This window comes from Chlamydotis macqueenii, chromosome 5 (assembly GCF_036417535.1).
Source record: "Chlamydotis macqueenii isolate bChlMac1 chromosome 5, bChlMac1.mat, whole genome shotgun sequence".
Classification (NCBI taxonomy): domain Eukaryota; kingdom Metazoa; phylum Chordata; class Aves; order Otidiformes; family Otididae; genus Chlamydotis; species Chlamydotis macqueenii.
This window is the reverse complement of record NC_141560.1, coordinates 25,238,262-25,258,573: the sequence shown is the minus strand read 5'-3', so window position 1 is coordinate 25,258,573 and position 20,312 is coordinate 25,238,262.

The window sequence follows — 20,312 nt, the reverse complement described above, 5'->3', positions numbered from 1 at the left end:
ACCAGTATTAAAAATAAAAACCTCTTAAGAAGGAATTAAAGCCTTGCATATATTAATATTTATAAATAAATAGAATTTAGAAAATGTAAACATGTACAGATGAGCAGCTTCACAGGAAGTACATTTTGCCATGTGAGCAACTGCCAACATAGACGAAGAACCTTGGAGAACTGGGAAATGTTTGCCACTCTGGGCAGACTAGCCTTCAGTGGAAGGGAAAAGAAACAGCTAGTTGCCATCTGTTAAGTCTCTCTTTCCCAGAAGAATTCCCAGATGGAAAAAAAAAAATCTTCAAATTAGAGTTCAGGTGGCTCCAGTGCCTCATCTGAGTCAAATCAGACTGTTGACATGATGGCATCAGTGTGACTGCTCAGTAGTCATCTTCAGTAGGCTTTAACTTATTACCCGAGCAGGTCTGTGCTCTGATGCCTATGACTGTTCTAGAATTGACTTGTGATTGCAGCCGGTGTCTCCTTCACATACAGAATATGTGGGTTTTGAGATGAAGAATCAGAGCAGCAGAGAGCATTTGAGATGTTGGGTATTTTGCACATGCAGGGGCGTAACACTGAGGGGTTTTCTGTTCCTTCCCTAATCATTCCTAAAATGTAATTAACTTTTCTTGCTTGTTCCTAAGCACTGAGGTACGTTTTCACAGAAGCGTAACCAAACCTGCAAGATGTTATTCCTGAACACCAGGGCTCAGGGAGGGTGGCAGAGCTGTCTATGCCCACCATTTCACAATTTGAGCTCCTTTACTCCTAAAAAAGCCCTGCTAACCCCTGGTCTCACAAGAGGAGAGGGCATTGGGCCAGGCTGAGGGCCAAGGTGGGTCCAGCACCCCTGCTGCCCCCCGCGAGGACTGACCCCTGGACACATCGGCTTTGCCCGGAGTCTGCTTTCAGCTCCTCTACTGAAAATTACTTCAGTGCTTCTTTCCTGAAAATGGCTACCAGCAGGAGCACCGTTTTAACTGCTGTTAAGACATTGCTCCACCATCGTGCTCCAGAGGCCAGTGGGTTGGGGAGCGGTGGCTGTGCTGGACGCACTGCATCGGTGGTTGAGGGACTGGAGATACCTGACAATCGGTCCCTACCCATGTGGCAACTCTGACATTGCTTGTTGGCCCACGTTTGTGCTGTGTACAGAGAGGTATCACTGCTGCAGGACAGTTTTAGTACCTCTTGGATCCACTGAAGGTACTGCACATGATCCATGGACCTGAGTGTAGTTACTCATTATTTCTGGAGGGGGCTGCTGTTTAAACAGGTCATCTTCTGGGATGTTCTTCAGTGGCTCCAGTTCTGTTGGCTAAGTATTTACCATTCACTGGCTATGCCAATATGAAGTATCTATGCTTCTCTCTCCCCCTCAGCCCCAATAAATCCTTTTTTGAGTCTTTTTTTTTCCAGCTTAAGAGGCATACAATGTAAATACCAACATGGGCAAGCTGAGAATTAAGGTTGGGGAGCTGGGAACACCTAAGGATTTTATATCTGGCCAAAAAAAAAAAAAAGAGTGGGATTTTTTTTGGCATGACTGGCATCTATTGTTACCTGACAGAGAACGAGATTTACAGCATCCTAGATTGTCCTCAAAAATGAGCCTCTTGGCTTATCAGCAGGGAGATGCACTATGGTCAGTTAAGCTGGATCAGGGGTGAAAAGTTTCTTACTTGTTTCCAGACTGGAAAACATGGAAGAGAGAACAATGGGATCTCAGGGTCCCTGATGGCAGAGAGTGAAGGTCATGCTTCACTGTCGCTACAGAGCTGTGTCTGTTCTGTAGAAAGGGATGCACTTTGGAGTGGAGGAGTGGCGCATATATACTGTCAAATGTCTTTGTCTTTTTCTTCCCACAGTGTCTTGGGTGTGTGTTGCATATGTTACACATGCATCTTTATCTCATGCAGAGCGCTGTTGTGTATTAGTCACGCATTACCATTCTGCTTAGATTTCCACAGATTCGGCTGCCCAACTAAACTGATTTGTCCAATTACCGCCCTTAAGATTCTAGATTAGCTACAGCAATCAAAAATCTTCTGTAGGAAAACAACATAATCAAATAGAGATGGGTACTGGCCTGCAGCAAGTGTGGCTTGTATTTATTTGAGTGTCCACTTAAACTCCACACTCAACAATGATGTGGCAGCTAGATTGTACCTTTACACCAGCAAAAACCTACAGGGAGACTGGATGGTTTCTTTCAGCTGAAGAATTTGAGCTGAAATTTCCATTCCTGAAGGGCTTGATAAATAAAAATTATCTGCTTTGCCAAACAAAAAATCAAAAGAGGCTGGATCTCTGGGAAGGAACTAGATGCAAGCTTCCATCCTACTGTGTAGCCTGATGCAATTAAAATACTAGAAAAACACTGGGAGTGCTAGTGAAAATTTTAGTTCTCCAAATTCACACGGAAGCAGCGTGGTGGAGGGATGTAGTTGCAGTTTGTATTGTTGCTGAGTCTTTCGGAGCACTCTCAGATCAATAAAGCTTTCTTAAGCTTGGTGGCAGCATTTGTCCCCTTGCTGGGAATTTGGGGATAAACTGTGGCAGATACTGAGCAGGGGCGGTCGGGGAGTGGAACATGAATTGCTCTGCTGATCCTGCACCTGTGAAATGCTGCAGAAGGAAATGGTTTAGCCAGCATAAATTAAAGCAGCTCTGAGACTCATCTCACATACCTCAGGATTTCAGCCTGCCAGCACAAAATTAGTGCAGAAAGCTGGCTAAACATAATCTCTGCACCTTCCATGGCTTGTGAGAGTAACACAGCTGAGTGACATTGTCAGATCTCTTCAATATTATAAACAAAATAACACTAAGTAACATGTTTTGAAATCGCAACAGGCACACCAGAGTACTTAATGTGTTAGCTAGTTTAGATGAACCTTTTTATCTCTTGCAGGGGAAATAATGTTTTTATTGTGGGTCTCATCCAGCAGAAAGAGACCCAATTCCGACTGATTTCCTAGGCGCCACTGCAACACTTATGACAACGCATCATTGCATTACAAAAGACATTGCTAGTCAGAAGCTTTGGAAATCTCAGAGTAAGTATAAAGACTGATGTTACATGCCAAACTATCTCAGCTTGTTCACGTTGAAGATCTTTGATCTGTCTAGCTGAACTGGCCTAAAGGTTTTTGGCTTTACTTTCAAAGGAGAAATCTCACGGGCTGCTGAAGTGGGTACACCGATACTAGTCTTCATCTTTTAAACTTGCATCAATAGTTCTTTGTTCCCGTGGCCTCCCATCCATACAATGAGTATATCAAAAGGTGTTCCGTATATATCAGTGGACATACGCCTTATGCAAAGAGGCATTCTGCAGCCATGCACAAAATCAAGCATCACGGGACTGGGAGCATGCCATGCACAATGCACTGGTCAGTGCAACTGAGATGCTTAAGTCCCCTCTCCATTCATTCACTAGGTAAAACCTCACCTGGACCCATCACAGCAATGCTATAGAATCTGAAGAAATGATGGAGTGAAAGTTTGCAAGGACAAAATTTAATTTTTCCAGCATGAGGCAGTGGATTCATGTCAACTGACTGATGCTAATGGTTTTTACAAAACACTTGGAAAAGGTCAAGATCATAATGGACATAGTTCTTGAAAATGTATGTTACAGTTGTTCTTTTCTTCTTATGTGGGTGATTCCTTATCGATCAACAATATGGAAGCTATTTCATAGTTTCTTAATCCAGAGACCACAGCCAAAGGACTGGATTCTGAATTTGGCCCACCAGAAGAATGCAATCATCCATAGTTCATTCCTTGCCACTCTGTTTCTTGCAGGCTACTGAGATGGCAGCTGGACACAGAACACAGGCAGGACAGATTGCTCTGGTAGTCTTCTCTGTTCCAGACACTTCATGAGGAGCCTAGTTCCTCCACTGACATGCTGTGTTTAGCTCTGCATCTCTCAGGGGACAAATGTGCTAACTTTCACAGCCTCATAGGAAGGGGGTACCTGATGATGTCACAGGAGGACAAGGAAATAATGTCCTGCCATATAATCTTAGTCACAGGATCCTCCTTCCAGGAAACTGAGTGTGCATTCCCTGATGGTCCAGGTTTGCATTTAAGGTCATAGGATAAAGTGGCCTAATGATAGAGAAGATCTCCAGAATATGGTCCTCCATAAGGGACAGAGACCAGGTCCAATCATATCTTCCCCAGTAAGGGAAGATCAAGCCATTTCAACAGTCCTCTTTGCCAGTGGTTTCTCCCCATCTCATCTTTGTGGAGCTGCTGTGGTAGCCAGTTACACTGGGTACGTGTACTGAGAAGCGCCAGGGCAGTTTGACTCAGAGGTTCACCACTGTTTTAGGGCTTATAGGAAAGATGGGGAGAACCTTATAGGAAAGATGGGGAGAAACTCTTCAGCAGGGCTTGTTGTGAAAGGACGAGGGGTAATGGTTTTAAAATAGTGGGAGGTAGATCCAGATCAGACATCAGGAAAAAAATTTTTACAGTGAGGGTGGTGGAACACTGGCACACTGCCCAGAGAGGTGGTGGATGCCCCATTCAAGGCCAGGTTGGACGGGGCTCTGAGCAACCTGATCCGGCTGGAGATGTCCCTGCTCCTTGCAGGGGGGTTGGACTAGATGGCCTTTAAACGTCCCTTCCAACCCTAACCATTCTATGATTCTGTGACTCTATGAACTTCCAGCCCTCCCCTTGAGTCACCGTGAGGGCACTGATGGTGTCGATGCTTCTCACACTGTGCAAGTGTCTAAGGAAGACCTACCTACACCGCAGCAGCCAGAAACTTGCTCCTCCACCCTAGGGCTGCACCCTGGCCTGCTTCTTCTCCCTTTCCGCCTAGCAGGGGGCGCTCCGCCCTCAGAAAAGCTCCTCAGCACATTGCTGGCACGGAGCGTAACCGCTGGAAGGAAAAACTCCTGCACACATACACAGACACGCATACACACCCGAGGAGACAAAAAAAAAAAAAAAAGGCAAAAACCAAACCCAAGCTGAAGACAAACTGCGCGCTGAGAAAAGGTTTGTTGAAACCCTTGCAAACCCGGCCAGGCAGCCGGCCTGGGAGCCAGCCGGGGTGCGGGAGGCCCCGCGCCGGCCAGCGCGCATAGCGGAGGGAGCTGGCAGGCCGCCCCGGGGCCCTGCGGGGCACCCCGGCCCCCCCCGCTTCCCCACCCCCCCCACAAAGGGCACCCCGCCCCCCCCCACCCCCGGCCCGCAGCGCCCTGAGCAGCCGGCGTGCGAGCCGCTCTCCGGGGGGGTGGAGACAGACACAGGCGGAGTCAGGGCTCAAATTCTTGAACCTTTCACATCCTTTCTGTAATTTGAAACATACTCGTTCCCATTCCAGAGCCCTTTTTTTTTTTTTTTTAAATTCCTTCCTTAAGGCTGTGGAAATACGTTCAGAAAAAAAAAAAAAAAGAAAGAAAGAAAGAGAGAGAGCAAGAGAGAAAGAAAGAAAAGAAAGGAAGGAAAAAAGCAAGCCCACTATTTATCAGAGGCTCCAAAACAAAACAGAGAAACGTGAGAGCATAGCCCTCCCCAGCACAACTGCTTGCAGGCTCAGATTTCCCTTCAGAGGGGTCATGGCTGCTGCAGTCACGGGTTTGGAACGCAGCTGGCCCTGCCTGCAACAGGGCGAAAAAATCCCGTCTCTTCTGCAAATGGCATTTACCTCTGCTTGCTTCGCAAGCTCTTGGTGTTCAGAGGGGAGGAAGCCATTTGCAAAACGCTTGGGACACTGGTTTGTGCCCTTACAGTTCCTGGTCATCTTCAGTGGGTAATTCCTCCTCTCCACTCCCAGCCCCTTCCACCCCGCTCCAGGCTGGCCTGGGAGGGAAGGGACATCAGCATGTCCTGCTCCTGGGCGCCTCAGGTCACACACCCATAAGCACTCCCATTTACCTCCTTCCACAAGACCCGCAGGGAGACAGTTCCCATGTTTAGGGTGGAGTGTAAACGTATGGGAGAGGAAAACTAGCTAATGCACGCTGTGAAAGATTTTTAATGTCCCTAATCTCCCCAAAAGGCACGGAGCACTCTCTTGCATCAGCCAGGCCATCGCTGCCCGCTCCTTTCCCCTGGGTAAACCACAACAGGTGACTGTGCTGGTGAAGCAGGATTTTTTGTTTGCGTTGTGTAAGGAAGTAACAATTACCAGCGACACGAAATGCCACGTCGGGTCAGAAGCGACCTGAAGCTCTTGAGTTGCACACAAGCAGTTGCAGTGCAGCTGCCTTGCCAGTGCTGGAGTGGGGCTGCTAAGATGTCAGAAGGAGCACCTACCTCTCTCGTAGCCACTCCGGGACTCACACCCTGCTCTTTCAAACCTGAAAAACAAGGATGAAGGGAGAAGCTTTCATGTTTCATTGCCATTATCATAGGTCTCAACTGTGTTAATGTGGTATTGTGCTGTTTATATGTGTATGTATATGGATGGGTGTGAGCAACCCTTAAGGAAAGCAGGAGGTTTTCCAGAAGAGAGTCAAGTGGGCACATGTGCATCACCTGAAGCGGCTGGATGCCTGCCTCACCAGGATTCACCTCTGTACATGGGGGAAAAGTAATCCAGAGGGAAGGGCAGTCTGTGGGTACAGAACACAGCCCTTACATGCTTACTCCTTCCCTGTCACAGCCACTGCTCTGCACAGCTAGGGCAAGCTGGGGAACTTGGAGAGTATTTCAGTTTCCCTGGCTGTATAGCTGGAGAAGGAGGAGGAGCAGGACTCTCTGGAAGACAGAGATGGGGCGGATACATTTATTCATTTTTTTGGAAGGGGACAGTGTGACATTTCAGGGTTTCCCCCTAGCCGAGTCATGCCTTTCAGCCACGTGCCCCGTGTAAGACGGCAGCTAGGTTATGCCCACCAGGGAACTCCTCTCTTAACCCAGATCCTGGCAGCACAAGTCACCACACTGATACTTTGCAGATTGGCAGGAAACGCCACAAAGCCCATGTGTGCTTAAATATTTCACGTCACACAGCACATGTTATTCTGGCTCCCTGCAACACTGCAGCATTTGGGCTCGCTCACTCCCTCCGAACAGATAAAACATCCTGGTAGCTTAGCTGTGTTTATCTAGACACTCTCAAGACAGTCTTTGTCTCTGAAGCTGGACATTTGGAGCTCACAGCACCTTCGGAATGTTGTTCTCAGATGGGAGCCATCCTGCTCAGGGCATCCCTACTATCGTTCTGTGTCCATCCTTTTCCCTCAGCCTGGATTCCTGCTTTTTAGCCAATGCAACTGTGGCATGGTGTCTTGTTTACCACATTTCTATCACTTTTTGCAAATAAGCCTTGGCTACAAATACAAATGTTCTGCTGACTTTTTGCTTAGGCATCTTGGATACTAAAGGGTTATTAGTGCTCTATTCAGGTCCATGTTGGCTATCTCCACCCTTCTCTAGATTGTCATGCAAGCCCAGTTGGAGTTGCTATTAAATATGAGACAAGACCTCAGTTAAACACAAATTAAGTTAGTGACTTCTGGGGTGTTACCAACTTTCTAGAGATACCACACGTGACTCACTGAACTACATGACAGACCGAGTAATGAGTTATTTCACTTAGTCATATTTATCAGAGCAGGTTTGTTCTGCCTTTTCTACAGGGATCCCTGTCTCACAGGTAGCAAGCAGGCCACATGAAATCTATTCCTACAGGCATTGCTCTCTGCAGTTCATTTTTTACTCTACTGCAGTTTCGCATACTTAATTCATGCCCTGGTTAGCTGAAATGAAACACTTCAGTACCCTCTGAGTCAAAGATTTTTGGAAGAAGACACCTAGATTTCTCGGGGTCATTGTTCAATGGTCAAACTCTACAGATCCTAATCCAAACAGTGTGTTAAGAAGTGACGGAGAAAAATCAGTACTTGTCAGTTTTTCAGAAAAGAAAGTGCCCCAGGCCATGCTCTTCCTCCCCAGCTGCTTCCCTGTACCCATCACAACTCCCAGGCACCATCCATGGGCCTCTACAGAACTCATGATGTAAAGCAAGTAGCATGCCAAAGGTAAGTGGGCCAGAGCCTTAGTCTGCAGCTTGTCACTATTGTCATGTTGGCCACCTCTAAAGGGACATTAAGTCCTTTTAAAAGGTAGCTGAAAGGTAGCTGAAAATTCTCATTACATAGGGAAATCTCTGTGAGATGCTAGCTTAAGAGAGCCATCCTACCCACTTGGCCATACTGCAGAGACAGGTGGCATTTGGGCCACAATCCAAGTGCTCCTTAGTCATTCAAAGTGGAGACCTTCGTATCTTCCAGACTGAAGGAAAGTAAGAGAAGCTCTCACCTGTCTTTGTATCAGATGCTAGTCTTAGGGGATGGGGCTGGGATAGACATGCCAATAGCTGCAGGCATGTCTGCAGCTTCTGTTTTACAAACCTTCTGTTTTATAAATACCAGTACCCAACTGCCCTTTACATACTAGGCTGGTTATTCATTGCTGAAGTGAGTTTGAGGAAGGGATTGGGCCAGCAAGACAAAACAGCCCACAGAGGGAGGCAGCAAAGAAGAAAGGACTAGCATGACCTGGAAGAAGAGAGCTGAGGCTTTCTCTGCTGACAGAACTTTGCAGGGGCTGAGAGGAGACATGTTGTAACAGGCTGGCTGGAGTCACAGCGGTGCTGGGAGACGGAGGAGTGCAAATGTGCAAACATATGCTCTCCAGTGACTTCACTCTCTGTGCAAAGGATGCACTGCTTCATGAGGGGTGAGTGTGGGGGACTGCTTTAGTAGCCTCATCTTCTCTAGAAATTGGTTCCTTTTGAAGATATAAGAGCATGTAGGCAGACTAGAAATGAGGACAAGAATCCTGAACTCAGTGTGACTTCTAACCGCTTGTCCCTGACGCAGGCCAGGACTCTGTTCCAGACTCTGGGAAACCCAAAGGAGGATTTAGCTGCACAGGAGGGATCCTCCTGCATCCCTGCACAAAACAGAAGCAGGGTGGTCTCTGGGTGACAGCAGGGTGCAGGAAGGCAGGGATTGCTGAACACCAGCCTCCCTTTTGATACTGATTTGCAATGAAAATTTTGCCTCATAAGTCTGGTTTTCCCTCTGATTTTATCTCCCCTTTTAGAAAATGGTGCAAATAAAGCTGAGCTGCCTCGTAGGTTGTGGATGTCTGTACTATACTAAACAGCACTCCAAGGAGAGGAGTAAAAAAGGGTAAAGGACTAATATGAGTCTTTGCAAGGATCTGTGTCCATGCCAGGAAAGGGAGTGATCTGCAGTTCTGCTCCAGTTCCATTCCCCAGCCTGTTCCAGTCGGCTGTGACTTTTGTTAATCCCTGTCCTGGGGCTAGAAGAAAGCAAGACCAACAGTTCAGTTTGCTCTGACAGGACCGAGCCCTGCTTGAAAATACTAGGAAACCTCCTGAGTCAGCAGCTTGCTTGCTCCTACTCTTGGAATAGCTGAGATTCCCGGACACAGTAACTTGACTCTACTCCTGGCTCAGGGCAGCCACTAGCTGAAAGGCAAAATAAAATCCCCTCCTGGCCCATTAACGAGGCCTATTCTGGGTTCAGGAGAAACCAGTCTGACTGATGAACTCCCCTGGCTCAGGGGCTCTGGCTGGGGCTGGGAGAGTTATTCTTTCCTTATTCAGCAGACAGGAGGATGTTAATGGAGAGCATATGGGAGGGGAGGGAGTACTGTGGATGTTGCTGGAGGACAGCCAGACTGAATCAAAGCCCCAAGAAGCCTATTCTCCATCCGGGCAACGCTAAAACAGGCCGTGGAGAGACGAGAAGTCCAGCTGTGATATGGGGGAGTTGGGAAAAAAGCCCTCTGCCTTCCTCAGCTTTTTTACTCCCACTCCAAATGGGACAATGGGGCTCTATTGTCACATAGTCCTGTAGGCATGGCATTCACAGTGGAAGCCTTTCTGGGGAAGAGCGTGCCTCAGCCAGGCACCCCATCCTGAGAGCCCTGCTATAGACTTCAGGGAAGCAAGAACTGCCTCTGTGCTTGCGAAGTGCTGTCTAATTTATGGTACTATAGAAATGATGAATTACAACAGTCCTACAGGCTAGAGATGGAAAAGCTCTGTTAACTCCTCCAGCCCATCTCGCAGAGCTGATGCAGGACTGTTGCCTCTCACACATTTCCTCAGTTTCTGTCTGGACATGTTTTGAACAAGCAAGCAACTGAGGTTCACCTATTTTTCACTTCTTAATTCTACTTTAAAAATAAACCCTGATGTGATTAATGTAGTATGGATCACCCAGCTGCTTGGATATGTCAAGCAGGATAGAACAGGGTGCATCAAAGGCAGCCCACATCTGCCTTACCTTAAAGATAAAATGGAGGACTGGCTAGTGAAGACTTGATCACAGTTTGAACTAAGCAGCTTCCCATTATGTAGGAGGGCAGTTAGAATCAGCTCCGGTAAAAATTAGGTGTGTCCTTTTTGGCTCCTGATGATCTGTTAATGTAGCCCTGACTGAAGCAGATTTTGGGCATCCACGGTGCTTGGCCTTGCATCATTCACCAGAGCTTAATTAACTAAGGAGCCTGGCTTGTTTAGCCTAGCAAAGGGGGATATAATTGCAATCTATAAATAAATACTTCAGGGGGTGAACACATGGGGAGGAGGAAAGCTATTTAAAGATAAAGGACAATGCTGGCACAAGAACAAATGGGTATAAACTAGCCATGCATACATTTGGGCTAGGGATTGTCAGGTTTCTAATGCTGAGAGCATTGATGCCCTGTGAAGGCCTCCCAGTGGGGTCTAGTAAGGCCAAAAACCAAGCCGGTTTTTAGAGCCAGTTAGACACATTTTCTCAACAGATTGTATGAAATGGCTGGCTGTGCGAGCAAGGAGCTGGACTGAGAAGCCCAGAAGGAATGTCCTGAGATTCTCTGGGCTGCAGAAAGTACGGGATGAGTTATGGCTAACCAGCTGCAGGGCCCAGTAGGAGCAAGGTGGGAAAGAACTGGGAGACTAATAAAACCTGAGAAATTTAAACTACACCTTTATTGCATAGCGGACAGATTATCATTCCAGGTAAAACTGGAACCTGAAACTAACCCCTCTACAATGACAAGGCTTGCTAGCTTGGTTTAGAGAGGTTTGTAGGGGCAGGAGGAGATTACCAACAACAGGCAGTAAAATGAGTCTGTGATTAGTTTTTGTGAAGATACAGGCAAGAGAAAAGAAACAATGATTGGTTTTCCTGTGAGCAGGTTGAGGTTGGGAAGCCCATAGTTCTGGTTTGCCATCCTGAGAGGCAAAAAGATCTCATGAGCCAGAAAACCTTCAGCTATGAGAACATCTTGTTGTGTTCTTCCATGGAGTAACAGCTCAGCCTGACCTCAGGCTGAGACCAATACATGGTGCCTCTGCATGCAGTAATACTTCTCTATGAAGTCACTTGCCAAATAGACGGTGGGTGTCTTTCCCTGTGGCTATCCTTCAAAACAGTTAGAGTAAGAGAGACCTCGACCCTTGACTAAGTCATGCTGGAGAGGCAGATGTCCAAATCAGAGCTGCCTTATCCAACTGGAAGCTGTAACAATAAATCATATTCTCCAGTTTATACCACCAGCACAAACAAGATAATGGACCTTATACCAGAGAAAGATCTGTTGTAATATAGCACTTTGTTTCATCCTGTTCCTGCTGGGAGTAGAAGGATGAGGGACAGCCAGCAGAGATTAGACAGCTATACAACTGGCACAGACCTCCCTTGTATTGAGAGAATTTTCCTGTGGGAATCTTTTGCCTATTTGAGTTCTCTCTATGCTCCATAACCAGTGCAAAGCAAATTTAGCAGAGACCAGAGAATCCATCTTAAAATGCCTTAGGGGGGACAGAGAATATGGTATAAATGGAACTGCAGTGATGTCTCTTCTAATTCTTGTAATCTGTCACCTAGCTGTGGCAGTGATAGGTGCTTTAGAAATCCACAGACAGTCTGAGTACAATTTGATCACATTAGTGGTGGCCCATGCATCACGAGATTCAGAGGTTTTATTCAAGAATGCATTAAAATAAAGATGGTTGTACTTCCAAATCTCTTTTGTCTGGGAAGAGGATATCTCCTAAGGCTGGCTTTACTCCTGACATTTCTCATTCTTTGCTTTTCCTTACAGATCAGAAATATAACACAAAATGCTTTGTCTTGCTATTTTCATCATTCTGCAGTCAGTCTCAGTGGGAATCTGAGACAATGAAGGTGGGAGTAGATGAACTGAGTCAAGCCCAAAATATGGTTCCTTGCACTAGAAGGATGTAGATGTGGCCTCTGTTTAAGTCACCAGTTCAGGTCTTCTTGATGCTGAAAGGTGGCGGCTGTTACACGCTCTCTTGAAACGAGGTACAGGGTTTCCATCCAATTACTAGCTAACTTTATGCAGTAGTCGAGGAAGCTGAGAATTGCATGAATGAAAGCACCAACACGTTGGCTGGGGAACAACACACAGGGGAAGCTTGTGCTGTCGCTACTTGCATTTTCCTGGCTGTGTGAAGCTTAGACATCTTTCATCCTCTAGGTCTAAATTTCTTGGCCTGGTAACTTTCACCAAGTTGAAACAACTTTAAAAAACAGGAGAGAAAAAAATTATTTTCCTGGGGGGGGGACTTTTATTTGAGATGCAAACCAACAGATTTTTTTCCTTCGACCTCACAAAACCAAAGAGAATTTATTGGTCATTTTCACATTTTTAACTGACATTCTAATTTTCTTCACAAAAAAAACACTTCAAACATAGAGAACCTCAATAAATCTCTAAAGCACACAGTTAAAAGTGTTCACACAGGCCGTAAAATTGTAACTCTGGATTTGTACAATTCATGCTTATGGTCAGTCATGTCAAGCTTTAAAGAATCTACCACTTCAGCCATCTCGAAAAGGCAGTAAATCTAGATTATGCATTGAAAGTGCTTAGGGAGTCTGGGTATTTATACCAATGAAGCGCCAAAATATTTTACTGACATGCTCCATTTTTTACATTCTTTTACTAGTAGTTAATTTTTTTTATGTACATATATATATATTATTAATTTTTTTTAATGCTGACAGTTATATTTTGGCTATTCTTAGTTTGCAACTGGCTAGGCCTCCTCTAGTCAAAACAAGAGTCTGAACAATTTCACACACATGGCACCCTGGGCAGAAGACAGTGGAAACCTCACAGATACGTGCGAAGCCTGAGATGAATATAGATAGAGCTGGAAGCTCTGCAAATGTCACACACAGAATTTCTGGCTGTTTCCATAGGAGTGATTCATTGGGGTGCTGCTGTTAGAGTCTGTGTCAGTCCCCAGTGTCTCCACACAGGGCCAGAGCTGTGGCACTGTCGAAGTGAAAGCAGTGACTCAGTAAGGAATGTTTCTTCTGTCTCAGAAGCACTTTAAAGCACCTGAGGGATATACGCAGCTAGAACTGTAAACTGAAGCCTCTAAGGGGTGTCCACCATATCGTGCAGCTAAGAGATGCCCAAGTCGACTCCGGTACCCAAAGCGATGCAGTTGCATTAATGTAGCTCTCTCTCTGGGCTCCTTACTCTCTCTTTTAAATGTATCTACCTAACATGGCTACATTTATTTCCTGACCCAAATTAGCTCTCCTATCTAATCTTGAGCAGCTCTGTATGATACTGTTTGTGCTACACAGGCATCAGCAGTAGCTCTCTCTACTGGAAGGGTGCCAGGAGGACATTTTATTTACAGATGGAAATCACTTTGAAGAGGCCAAATTCCTTCTGGATTGACAATGAAGTCACACAAAACTGGTGCATCAAAGACGTAAATGTAGTTAAATAATTCAGACCAAGCTCACTCAGACTAAAGGAAGAACGGGAGCATGCTCAGGGAGTCCAGGTCCAGCCCCAGCCACTTGGTGACCCCAAACCAGGAAAACGGCATGAGGATTCTGATGCTGTTTTTAAACAGCTCATGGTGTTTTAATCTTGACTGCCAGGGCCCTGATACCCTCATCTGGGGTTCCCCCCACCCTGCCCGGGACCCAGGACGCCATTTCAGTCCCCTCAGGGTGATCGATCCCTGCATCAGCGACACCATAGGATGCTGATCTCCAGCTCCTCACAGGGGAGCCAACATTGCAGCCCAGCCTTGGCCTGTCCCCATCCCCCGGGAGGTGTCTGATGCCCAGGGCTGGGGCTGCCCTGGTACCCCTGGCTGGGGTGGTGGGACAAGCCTGGGCTGGTAGACCCTGCAGGGTTCCCTACAGCTCCCCACAGCGTGTCCCCAGGGAGCCACTGGCCCTTGCTGTGCCCTCGCGCCGACTCTTCTATGCTCAGTACTTGCTGCCTGGCCCTTTCCTACAGGTCAGGATGTTATGAAGAAAGGACAGACTCCAAAGATGACCAGCTAATGCCACCCCTACTACTCTGTAAAGCAAAAACAACCTAATGACCATAACCATAGTTATCTTCCTCCTTAGAGCCCAGACTAGGTACTCAAAGGCATATTTGAATGTAAGACATACACTTAATCCTTAGAAGAAACAGGAACTGCTTTTGAATTTGAAAGATCAGCTACCTTCTCACCCCATGAGGAATGTTTGGTTTTATTGTATTGTCCATTCACTTCTCCGAACAGCTCTTGCTTCCCACTTTGTGTCCTTCCAGCAAATATCAATGTGCTTCTTTCTTGCTATGAAGAGGAGACCATGGACCTGTCTTCCTTCAAGCTGTTTCTCAGCTCACCTTTTAGTGCCGTGTCTCTGTGAATTAGATACAGACTCTAATGATTTAAAGATAGTGAACCCACTATGTTTTATTTTACTTCCTATGTATTTACAAATACTTGGCATAGCAAGTGAGATAAACTCAAAACAAATAACATTCCTAGGTTTGTGTTTCTCTCCAAGTATAACTAGCTACAGATGACTTTACTCCACACCCTAGGGAACAGTTTAGGTATCAAGCATATTTGGAAAAAAAACTCAGGAGTCCAGAGATTAGAAACCATTAGAAAAGCCCACTTGTGCCAGGTTATGGCACTAGGGGTCATGCAGTCAACCCTCTCTTGCTCTTCCTCCTTACCTGCTCACTTAAATCCAAGTTGCTGAAATGAATCAGCAGATCGAATGGCAGATCATGACTGAAGTGTTCTCCAGACAAAGGAGAAGCCAGAAGTTATACTGGTGGGGTTTAAGGGGAGGCTTTAGATTTGCCCTGAAGACCTTTCCATACAATGCTGCGCTATAGAAGGTTATTTTATCTTTGCCAGTCAAAAGCCAGAGGGACATTATGCTCACCTAATGTTATATATCAAAGCAGTGACACAAATGGAAGACAACCAGCAATGTTCAAGACTTACAGTATCACAGAAACGTTTGAATAACAGCATTGTGTGCTACTGCCCCTGAGAAGAGGAAGCCTACTCTGGCAGCAGGAGAGCCACCACTAACTCTTAGGTGCTGCAGTAACAGCAGCAGCAACAGACTCATCCTGTGGGCAGACAGCCTTGTGTGCTTTCTCATGGCACTTCTGGGTGCTATTAAAAATAAATCCATACTGCAGCAACGGTAGGGAACACAAGGGTGCTTGTAAGGGATCTCTCTTTATTTTCAGGCCACCGCCATACGATCTGGGCCAACATGGATGGCACATACAGCCATGTGGAAGATTTCATTCTTTCCAGCTGCTTCTCGTTACTATTTGCAAGGAATACTGTAGTTGCCTTTTCCAAGTCTCTGTCAGACTTTCTTCCAGACAGAGCCATGCAGGTGGCTTTAGTTGTTACATTTTTTTTTTTCCAGAGAAATCAGACTTCTTCTAATAGAGTGTAATAAGGGCACTGTGTCCCCAGAAGGGACTAATTCTCCTTTCCTGGCCCAACGCTGGAGGTAAGTAAGTTACAAAAATAACTCTGCAGTCTGTGGCTACTGTGCACACTGAAGCTGGCACTCTTAGGAGGAGGTTTAGAAATGAGTTGCCTACTTACAAAGGGAGCCCAGTGCAGTCAGGACTGGCTCATTCCATAAGGAGTACAGCATGACTCCTGCAGTACTGCTAGAAGAACAGGAAGAGTTACAGGGACTGCTACAGGAACAGGTCGTAGGCGTCCAGAAAACCCAAAGGAGGCACTGGTTTTGTCAGCTGTGCAAGGGCAGCTGTCACCTCCTCCCACCGGCCATTAGGGGAGCGGACAGTGAGGGACGCATAGCCAGCCATCTTGTTTCCAGTCAGACACAAAAATCCATGTTTGCCAAGTAAGAAGGAACAAAAATGTGTTGAGCAAAAGATTTAATTTCCCAGTGCCTATGGGGAAATCAACAGACAATGGGAAGAAACATAAAAAACATATAGATGAAAGACTGTTATTTAAAACCAGTTGACATAGTCATTTTCAGTGGAATCTGGCTGGCTGTAGCCAGTATTTAATTCAAAAATTCCTCTGGAATGAAGGTCTTTTGCAGGCCAGCTTTATTTGGCTGGGGTTGGGCTTTACTTTTTCCCACATCCCGCCTGCTGAAGTTAGAGGTTGATGGCAGGGAGCCTGATTCCTCTGCCTCTTCCTGTGCTGGACACAGCCAGCCAGCATCACCTCTTCTTTAAATTGTCTGCTAAAACTGCTGTATGCAATAGAAGCTGGAGCGGAGCAGGGAAGGAACAGAGCAAAAAATTACCTGAAGGACGATCCACAAGGAGTCAAAGAAGTTAAAGAAACCGCAGTCCAGAATGGGCTATGTATGGTCCCATGGCAGTAACAGCTTTCCTGCCTGATACCCCATAAGCCGTTAAGTGCTGCAAAAAGAGGCTTTATTGCACAGCGGACAACAGCAGCAATGCACTTTCTCCTAGAACTAGACAAAGAAAATGAAAATAATGACATATCTAAAGAACCTCTTTAAAGCACAGACCAAAAAAACTTAGGTTGATCATACCCTCTAAGACATGTGCAAATGAACTAGGGGCACTTAGAAACTCTGGCTTTACGAAGGAAAGATACAAAAATCAGTCCTACTCATATATTCAGCAACACATGTAGCAGGTAGAGAATACATCACACTGATGTGATTAAGCTATTCGCATGCAGAGCCCCTCATATGACACTACCTTACTAGGTAACCAACCCAAATCCACCCTTAAATAATAATACACCCCGCCACACTTCTCCTCTCTCTTGTACACCTCACTCGCTCTCATTCTGCCTGCTGGGAGGTTCAGCCCTGAGCCTGCTAAACCCGAGGTATTGTCTCTCGTTGACTCTAGCAGGCGGGGGGGCAGCTGATATGGCAACTCCAGATGCGCTTTTTCTATTCTTTGAAACTGTTCATCAGAAAAACAAAAAGCCCTGCGTTGCTATGGAGACAGTATCTCTGGCACTGATGTACCCAGTGGGCGGCAGCAGCTTCCTGGCTGTGGAGACACCCAAGGCCTGGTACTTGTGCAAGCTCCTCACTGCTGGGCGTGCTCTGAAGCAGAGGGTTCAGCCTGGATGACAGGCAGTGCTTTCTCAAGGTGGCCAAGGAAATTAGAAAGCAATGGGCCCTAGGATGTGGGGATTTTACACCTGAAAAGATATGTCAAAGTGAGAGTAAGGTGAATTTGGAAGCAGGCAAAAGCTATACAAACCCTGAAGAGGCAGTGCACAAAGAAAGCTGGTACCCTCTCTTGAGATGAAAACATTTTCAGATGTTTGAATTATTGTATTTATAGATATAATGCTCGCAATAGTGGAGAAACTAAGCAAGATCTTTTTGCAGAGGACTTTTTTTTCCAGGAAAGCAGTGGAAACATCATCTTTTGAATCATTTAGAACTTATATCTGCACTTGGTAAAGGAAATTATCTTCTGTCAGTCCCCAGGAGACACATGAAATGAGACCAATTAGGGCTTCTCCCGCTCTAAATACGAGGACTGTGCAAAGACATATTTTATCCTTATTATCTTTGAAAGTGAAAATGAATAGGGTGTGCCCCAGCTGAATTAAAATCAGGGCTTGCATTATGTAAAAAGCTGGAGTAGATGATCTGTTCTGTCCTTAAAATCTCTGAAAGCATGAGCACAGGGTTACCAGATCGAGTGGAACTATCTGTTCCTGATGGCCAGTCTTAACAGTGTCCACCTGATGAAGCCTCGGAGGACAGTGAGAATAGCAGGTAATCCATCTGACCAAGGGTATGCTGCGGTCCACAGTGAAAGAGATTTTCTCGAGCAAGGGGATTGATCCCTAAAACCTGAAACCTCTGGTTCAAGTGTATACTGTATTGACCATATCTGACTACGACTCCTTTCCCAGGCAGATACTGCTAGTGATCAGGGATTACCCAGACCATTTTACAGCCCAGATCTAATAAACGGGCTACTTTCATCCCTGGCATAAAATGGTGCTTCCTAATTGGAATCACAGATATCACCAGAATTGTAACAATGCTATTCTGACTCTATGGCTCCGCAGTGGGTAGTAAGACAGGGATCCACAAAGTGTACAGAGTAACCCCACTAATAAAACTTAGGCCATGAGATTGCTAAAAGAATCGCGTTGCAGGTTGCCCCATGGTGCAGATGTAGATGTGACCTTCTGGATGTTCTCACAAGAACCCTGGGAAAGGTCGGGAGTGTTGCCCACTCTCGTCTACATTTTTCTCCCCAAAGCAGTTTTGCTTCACTACTGTTCAAGAAACTGAGAACGGCTGTTGACAGGAAGAAGCCCTATTAGCAGAGACACCCTCCTGGAGGTGGTAAGGAACAGACATTAGGCTGCTGTCTAAATCATGTAGCAATCCAGCTGGCCGGGGCTTATTCCTCCTGACATCTGCTTTCTGAGGTACTGCCATCCATATTAGATTCTGTCAAAAGCCATTTTGCCACCGAGCTGCGTGGCTTCCTGGGACATGTGTTGCTGCAGGGAGCCCACCATGCCCCATCCATCGCCCCGGAGAAAAGACATTCACCCCAACAGCAGAGATTGGTTGGGGTTACAATGCCTTTATTCAGAAGCATTGGAGATCTACCCCCCATGGAGATACTGCGCATTTGGCTGGCTAAAATGGAACAAACTCATAATTTGCTGTTGCAGAATTAGAAATGCTGACACTCGTGACATTTGGTCTGAAGCTGTCTAACTCAGGACACTCTTCCTGTTGGGGCTCAGACACAGCGGTGTCTGAGTGGATGATGCCTTCTCAGAGGAGTCCAAGGAAACAGGTGCTACAGGATGAGGCACTGAGAGTTCAGCAGGTGGTGGGGAGTGATCCCACAAACCATGTGGTATAGCTTGTTTTCAAAACGGAAATTCTTTACCTGGCCCTGAAATAACATATGGCTGTGCTGGAGAACTGTGGCATTAATTGGTACTCCAATTTGAACAATTTCATTTTGCTTCCTAAATTTTCCATATCATAGATGGTTGGATGCAGCATCCTGCTACTTCAAATGTTGCATAGCGTTGCTAGGCTCTGTTAAAGAACTTCCTTCTTCCTTGCCAGAAATAGCTACATTTCAATAGTGAGTTAAGAGATCTTAGTATTTATAGTTTCTAGAGCTTCTAGTTGGGGTCACTGAGATGTACAAACATAAATCTATGGTTTGATTTCACTGTCTGGAGAAGAAGCAGTTAATAGGGAGGAGCACCCACTATGGTCAGCTTAGCCACTCCACCAGTACCTGCTAGGGAAAGGACCTTTCTGCCCAGCCACTCTCCTCAACCCTTTCCACTGATCTCTGTATTCAGATGGCCTGAGAGTCACTTAGGCGGCTGAAGAAGACAAGATGCTTCACTAGTGGCTGTTGTAAGCTGGTTTAGACTCTGACAGAATATTGAATTGTTTTAGACCTTCAGCAGGCTGATGATCATAGAATCATAGAATGGTTAGGGTTGGAAGGGACCTTCAAAGATCATGTAGACCAACCCCCCTGCAAGAAGCAGGGACATCCCTGACTAGATCAGGTTGCTCAGAGCCTCATCCAACCTGGCCTTGAACGTTTCCAGGGATGGGGCCTCCACCACCTCTCTGGGCAACCTGTTCCAGTGTTCCCCTTCCTCTGGAGTCAGCCCAGTGAACAATAACAGAAGCAATAGGACCAGTCAGAGTCACTGGCAAGGCTACTGGGAGGGCATTGCTGCTGGCAGGAGTGTCTGGGGAGGTGGATGTAAGCAGCAAGCTAGTGAGCTATATTCACCCACCCGTGGGCTGATTCAGCTCAGAGGTGGTACATAAGACCATGGCCCCTCTCCAGACCTAGCTTTCCTCCTTCTCTCAGGAACATCAGCACGGGGTAAAAGCAGGACTGAAGAAAGCACAGCCTTACTTAACCACACATGAAAATAAAGAAACGTCTACAGCAATATGGGGAATCAAGGGAGAGGAGGTGAAAGGAAGGAGGGAGATA